A 7302-nucleotide genomic window follows, 5' to 3' on the forward strand; every position below is an offset into this window, starting at 1 on the left:
TGTGAATGGGGAGCTGTGGGACTGCTTTGTGACAAGAAATGACTCAAGCTCAGTTGGTGGTACTTGCTAGACAAGGGACATGGGTTCCAAAAACCCAGTGAATTGAGAGAGGCTGGGGACAGGTATCTGTGCCTGGTGGTGCAGTCTCCTTGTGGAGCCAGAAGCACCCAGTTGCACCCCCCTTTCTCCACTGTGGAATGTCAGAGTTAATTTTTTTATTCCCTTAAGAATCTAGATACAGGTTACTGAGCTAAACTCAGCCTGAGAAGGAGCCAGAATTTCCCAATGTAACTGCCAAACGTGCACCTTTGTATGCAACTACTGAGTCAATTGTGAACCTTCCCATCATTATCATTATCCCTTTGAAACAATGATGGTGATGAACACTTGGCTGTATATCCCAGTGTGCCCTGGACGTCTACAGGTGCATTAGCCAATGCAACCATTCGGCACTTGCAAATGGGCACCTCTGTACTGTGCCTGAGTCTTGTACAGTTTTGAAAGGCTGGTAGATGCCGATATTTCCCTGTCTTTTTACTCGCACTAATACCAGGCCAGGCCAGGGCTGGGAAGAGAGAGAGAGAGCAGCAAGTTTCCCATTTTGCTTTTTCTTGACTAGTTTCTCCTCTGCACAACTTGTACTCTATTTGATGTGAGCCTGGCTAGCTCAGTTGGTAGAGTATCAGACTTTTAATCTGAGGGTCCAGGGTTCAAGTCCCTGCTCATGTGATAAAATACTCACTGTATCTTCAAAAACTGTCCTTCCAGAGTCCTCTTTGGCATTGCTCTTTTAGACTGTGTCTTTCCTAAGAAGGGCCTTTGTGCCAGGTGGCTTGAAAGGGCAGCTTCCTGATATCCTATCTGTCCTTGCAGCCTGGAGGAACAAAGGCCTTTGGGCATATAGCATGTTACTCCCTTGTGGTGTTTCTCCAAAGGGATGCCGCATTGATTCCTCCCTTTATTAAAAAGATTTTGCTACACTCAGACTCCGTGCTTGCGAGAGGGGAAGTATTGCCTCCTAGAGGTGCCCAGGGGGGTGTGGTATGTAAGTGTCCAGGTCACTGGGTGGGGGCTCGAGCCGGTTATGCATTGTGTTACTGAAACGGAACTCCTGGACACTGAACCCGGCCCTTGTTGCTGCCAACTCAGGGGCAGAAGGGTTACAGTTGAAATCATTATTATTGCACTTTCTGCTTTAGTAGCCTCTCTAACGTCCCTCGGCATTTCACAATCATTGCTGCCATCCTGATCAGGTGGTCAGTAATATATTCCAACTGCCATATTATTTTTATTCAAGCTTGGAGTACATAAGATACCATGGTAATCTGTGGGGACTGAACCCAAGACTAGTGTAGGGCAAAAAATGGGTTATTTTGCATAGAAAAATTCAAGTTTTCAGTGAAAAATCAAACAGAATACTTTATCTGAAAATAGAAGCATTTAGATTCTGAAATTCCACTGCAGTGCCTCATGGGAGTTGTAGTTTGAGTGCCTTGTCCTTCTTTTCTCCTCTACAGGCTGGGCTCGCTGATTGGACTACATCTCCCAAGATGCACCAATGTGTCCTTTGTGAAGGAAGGTTGTGCATCATGGTGTTTGGATGGCCACGATGCCTCATGGGCGATGTAGTCTAGTGAGGGAGCCCAACCTATAGAGGAGAAAAGGACCACGAGGCACTCAAACTACAACTACCAAAAGACACTGCAGTGGCATTTCTGAATTTAAATATTTAGTTTTAGCTGAAAATCCCTAATTTCTGACAGAACAGTTTCAACCAGCCACACCCAGACATTAAGCCTCAGGTCTGGTCTAAACTGCGTGTTTAAACTGATTTTAGCAGCGTTAAACCGATTTAACGCTGCACCCGTCCACACAACGAGGCCCTTTATATCGATATAAAGGGCTCTTTAAACTGGTTTCTGTGCTCCTCCCTGATGAGAGGAGTAGCGCTGAAATCAGTATTACCATATCGGATTAGGGTTAGTGTGGCTGCAAATCGACAGTATTGGTCTCGGAGCGGTATCCCACAATGCACCATTGTGACTGCTCTGGACAACAATACGAATTCGGATGCACTGGGCAAGTAAACAGGAAAAGCCCTGCAAACTTTTGAATTTCATTTCCTGTTTGCCTAGCGGGGATCTCTGATCAGCACAGGCGGCGATGCAGTCCCAAATCCAAAAAGAGCTCCAGAATGGGCTGTACGGGAGATACTGGATCCGATCGCTGTATGGGGAGACAAATCTGTTCTATCAGAGCTCCATTACAGAAGACGAAATGACAAGCATTTGAAAAAATCTCCAGGCTGTGATAGACAGAGGCCACTGCAGGAACTTGGCACAGTGCTGTGTGACAAGTGTAATGGAAAGCCAAAGAATCAAATGGACGCTCGTGGAGGGAGGGAGGGGAGACTGAGGACTCGAGCTATCCTGCAGTCTCCCAAAAGCATTTGCATTCTTGGCTGAGCTCCCAATGCCTGTCAGGTCAAACACACTGTCCAGGGTGTTTCAGGGTATATGTCATCAATTTACACCCCCCTTTCCCTGTGAAAGAAAAAGGGGGAAAATTGTTTCTTGACTTTTTTTTTTTAATATGTCACCCTATGTCTACTTCATGCTGCTGGTAGACGGGGTGCTGCGGCAATGAATAGCAGCATCCTCTCCCCTCCTCTCTCCGGTGGCAGATGGTACAATATGACTGCTATCCATTGTCATCATCAGCCCGTGAGTGCTCCTGGCTGGCCTCAGGTGAGGTCAGCCAGGGGCGCCTGGGTAAAAATAAGAATGACTCCCAGTCATTCCCGGTAGATGGTACAGAACGGCTTTTAACCGTCCTCATCATAGCAACTGGGGGCTGAGTTCCATCAGCCTCCCCCTTTCATGTCTAAAGAAAAGAGTCTGTACTGCCTGACTATCATAGCAGCGGGATGCTGGGCTCTTCTCCCTCGCCACCCTTTAATGTCCTGCCTGGACTATCATAGCAGCTGCCTCCCCTCTTTTATCTCACTAAAAAGTCAGTGTTTCTTATTCCTGCGTTTTTTATTACTTTCATCACACAAATGGGGGACACTGCCCGGTAGCCCAGAAAAGGTTGGGGAGAAGGGAATTCCATGGGTGGAGTTCGTTGTTTGTTTTTATTTTGGTGCTTCTCTTGCAGGGGTACCCCCGTGATGCATGCAGCTCATCATTGTTTGTGGGATCTGCATGGAGCGACTATAGCTCTCTGGTTCTCTAGATACACTGTTCTCTAGTACATGTTGCCCTTTCTAGCAGGACTGACTTGTTTTAGATTAACAACGTAAAGGAGGGAGACCGGGGTATTCCATTTTTGTCTTGCCCCCCAGGCCGCCTCGCAAAGGTCAGCCAGGAGCACCCATGACAGCAGCAGATGTCGAACGACTATAACCGTCATCTCATCGCCCAATTTACCATAGCCACAGTAGCGGTACGATGACTGGTAACATCTCTGCTACCTTGCAAAGGCAAAAGTGAGGTGTGCTGATTGTAGCGCTGAGTACCACCTCTGTCAGTAGGCCTCCAGATACACATACGGTGACAGTGACAAAAGGCAAACGGGCTTCCCATGGTTGCCATGCTATGGCATCATGCCAGGGCAATCCAGGGAAAAGGCGTGAAATGATTTGTTCTGCGGTTGCTTTCACGGAGGAAGGATAGGAGTTGCCGACATTTACCCAGAATCACCCGCGACACTGTTTTTGCACCATCATGCATTGGGATCTCAACCCAGAATTCCAATGGGCGAGGGTGACTGCTGGAACTATGGGATAGCTACGAGATAGCTACCCACAGTGCAACGCTCCAGAAAACGACGCTAGCCTGGGTACATGGACGCACACCACCGAATTATTGTGCTTTGCGTGGCCGCGTGCGTTCAACTTTATACAATGTTTTACAAAACCGGTTTATGTAAAATCGGAATAATCCTGTGGTGTAGACGTACCCTCAGAAGAACAAGCCGGTGCCAGTAGATCTAAATGACTAGTTATTTTGTTTCAGTAAGAGGCTTCTATAGTTGTGGGACCCACTGTACTTGTCTGTCTAGCCGGGAGTGGGCAAACTACGGCCCGTGGGCCACATGCAGCCCATGCGACCGTCCTGCCGGTCCCCGAGCTCCTGGCCTGGGAGGCTGGCCCCCAGCCCCTCTCCTGCTGTCTTCCTTCCCCGTAGCCTCAGCTCGCCCTACTGCCAGCACAATGCTTTGGGTGGTGGGGCTGTGAGCTCCTAGGGCAGCACAGCTGCAGAGCCCGGCCTGACCCAGTCTCTGAGCTGCATGGGAGCGGCAACGTGGCCCAGGCCAGCCAGCCAGCATGGCTGTAGCGCTGCCAGCCACTGATGCTACAGGCAGTGCAGTAAGGGAGCAAGGAGTGGGGGGGTTGGATAGAGGGCAGGGGAGTTCAGGGTGATGGTCGGGAGGTGGGGGTGTGGATGGTGGTGGTGGTGGGGGAAACAGCGTTGAATGGGGGCAGGGGTCCCAGGGGGCTGTCGGGAATGAGAGGAGAGGTGGGATGGGGCGGCGGGGGTTGGGGACAGGGAGCGGGAGTGTGGGGATGGGGCAGGGGTCCCAGAGGGGCCATTGGGGAGCAGGAGTGGATGGGGCAGGAGTCCTGTGGGGGGTGCAAGATAGGAGGTGGGGGCTGGGCCGCAACCCCCTCCCCTAACCAGCCCTGCATAAAATTTACGAAACCCATTGCGGCCCTCAGGCCAAAAAGTTTGCCCGCCCCTGGTCTAGCTGCTGCTCTCTGCTGCAAAAATGACCGTTTCACTGGTGCTGGGTGTACATAGTCTGTGAAACTCTTGCAGATGAAAGATGCAACATAACTATCCTCACTTGGATATTAATTTTTGTGATCTGAAAGAGTCTGTGGGTTCAAACAAGTGAATCCGTATGAGACAGTCCTTTCTGATATGTAGTATTCTGGGTGTGTCTGTGGTTTCCTTAGGCCAACATAGCATTGCAAATACCAGTTTGGTTCATCCTGACAGTGAAATCAGAAGCATCCCGCTGAGAGGCCTCGGTATGGGGAACAAATTCTTTCCGATACAGAGGGCTTTTATTTTTGGCATGTCTGCATCTTTATGAAGTAAAAGTAAATCCTCTAAGAATGGGGATGTGAGCCTTTTAAAATAGTAACGTTTGTTTCAGATGTGGTGTGACTTTCCAAAAACGTCCTTCCATTGTTGACACGCTAAACAGTGTGAGGAGCTTAGACCTAAGGGTCCTGATCTAGACTAATAAATTCTAAGGCCAGAAGGGACCACTGTGATCCTCTAGTCTGACCTCCTGTAAAATACAGGTCAGAGAACTTCCCCAAAATAATTCCTAATGATGTCTTTTTAGAAGAACATTCAATCTTGATTTAAAAATTGTCAGCAATGGAATTCTTTTTAAATAGTTCCAGTGGCTAAGCACCTTCACTGTTTAAAAATTTTGCCTTATTTCCAGTCTGATTTTTGTCTAGTTTCAACTTCCAGCCATTAGATTGTATTCTCCTTTTCTCTGCTTGACTGAAGAGCCCAGTATAAATATTTATTCCCCATTCTGTTGCCCACTGAAGTCAATAGACTGCCTCAAATGGCTGTGGATCAGATCCTTATTGTGTAAGGGAACCAGGAGGCTTTTTGTTTCAACTTGTGTCCTGGGTAACCTTCAGTTCTGGGGGCTGCAATATTCTCACAGGGCCATTTGTCTGTGAAAACCTAGTGTGTCTTTCAGCTCCCTCTCCCCACCCCAGCCTCTAAAAATCAGGCCCTAAGGTTATGTCTACACTGCTGTAAAAAACCCGCAGCACCAAGTCTCAGCCCAGGTCAATTGGCGTAGGCTTGCAGAGCTCGGGCTGCAGGGCTAAACATTTCAGTGTAGACGTTTAGGCTTAGGCTGAGGCCCAGGCTCTGAAACACCCCTACCCTCCTTGTGGGGTTTTGGAGCCTGGGGACCAGCCCAAGCCCGAGTGTCTACAAAGCAATTTTTAGCCCCATAGCCTAAGTCCCATCAACCTCAGTCAACGGGCCAGGGCCAGCTGTGGCCATGCTGTGGGGGTCTTTTGCAGTGAAGATGTACCCTAAGTGACTAGCTTTAAGCCACAGAGAAGTTAATGGCAGAGCGAGAACAGAATTGCACTTAATTCCAACCTGCCTCACCATGTATTCAATCTTTAGTCATAATCCAGGCGATCTTCTAGGGAGAAACCAACAAGACAACTTTATGCAGAAGAATCAGGGGAAGGATGCCTTTTACCTCTCTTGGTACAGTTATTACGTGCCGGCCACAAGGTTCCTAGTCCAGTGGCATGTCATGAGTTTGGGGATAGATAGCTGTGCTGCTTGAGTAATATCTGTATTGAATTAATGGGAATTAACTACCAGAGAAATCTTAGAAACAAACAAGCCTGCCATAAGTGCCTTGTCATGTGGCAAGGAAAAATGATCAAAGCTTTTTATCTGCTGATTGGTTTGAAATGTCTCGAGTTAGGAACATGATCCTCCCTCCACATGTGCCCATGCAGTATTCATCTTGTATGTATCTGCACACTGTAGCCTAATTTTGTTATACAGATTGACATCTAAAAATAAAAAAAGAAAGTAAATGTACTAGTGTCCAAGAAAACCTGGAACATAATTTCTGCATTGTAAAAGTGGAAATACAGCATTGTGGCACCACACAAGTTAATTTTCTGAGGTGGAGGGTGGATCATTATAGATAGATCTGTGAAGAAGCTGTCAATTAGCTAATCAAGATCTTGTTTAGAGCTGTGGGAAGCTGATTTGTAATGCTCTGTAGTGAATAGGGATCAGTTTATTCCAAGCACCACTAGCTCGGTAACAGATGGCCACTATATAATGGAATTGGAAGGATATCCTTTTTGGGCAACAGATAAACAAATATGCTGATGAAGGTTGTTTTTCTCCACCAGTGTAAATCTCAGACAATGTTAATGTTTGAAATCACAGCTAGCAAGTGGAAGGAAATCCCTGACTACCTTGTGGTGGAAGGTAGGCATGAGATTGCTGCATATACATCCTGCAGCTGATCTGAAATGCAGCTGCTTGGCTAAAGCTCCATAATCTCTGGACTTGTTCCAGTGTGCACACATGAATGTTAAAAAGAAGGAAGTAATGGTAACCGCTCTGTTTCAAAGGCAGCATTTCCTCTAACTAGCAGGAGAGGTAGGTGACTTTTGGGAGCAGTAGAGGAGATAATTGATGCCTTTAGTTCAAGAGTCTGAGGGCTCAATTCGTTGGTGCCCCTGGCTTCTTTCTGCCAAAGTAATGGAGCTATAAAGTG

General features: G+C 47.6%; 1 non-coding gene across 1 annotated transcript; it reads left to right on the forward strand.

Moving 5' to 3' along the window:
• The first annotated feature begins 656 nt into the window (after positions 1 to 656).
• On the forward strand, positions 657 to 729 carry TRNAK-UUU (transfer RNA lysine (anticodon UUU)). Its single transcript has one exon. It is a non-coding gene; the product is annotated as a tRNA-Lys (tRNA).
• Positions 730 to 7302: the final 6573 nt, after the last annotated feature.

This window comes from Chelonoidis abingdonii, chromosome 14 (assembly GCF_003597395.2).
Source record: "Chelonoidis abingdonii isolate Lonesome George chromosome 14, CheloAbing_2.0, whole genome shotgun sequence".
Taxonomy (NCBI): Eukaryota; Metazoa; Chordata; order Testudines; family Testudinidae; genus Chelonoidis; species Chelonoidis abingdonii.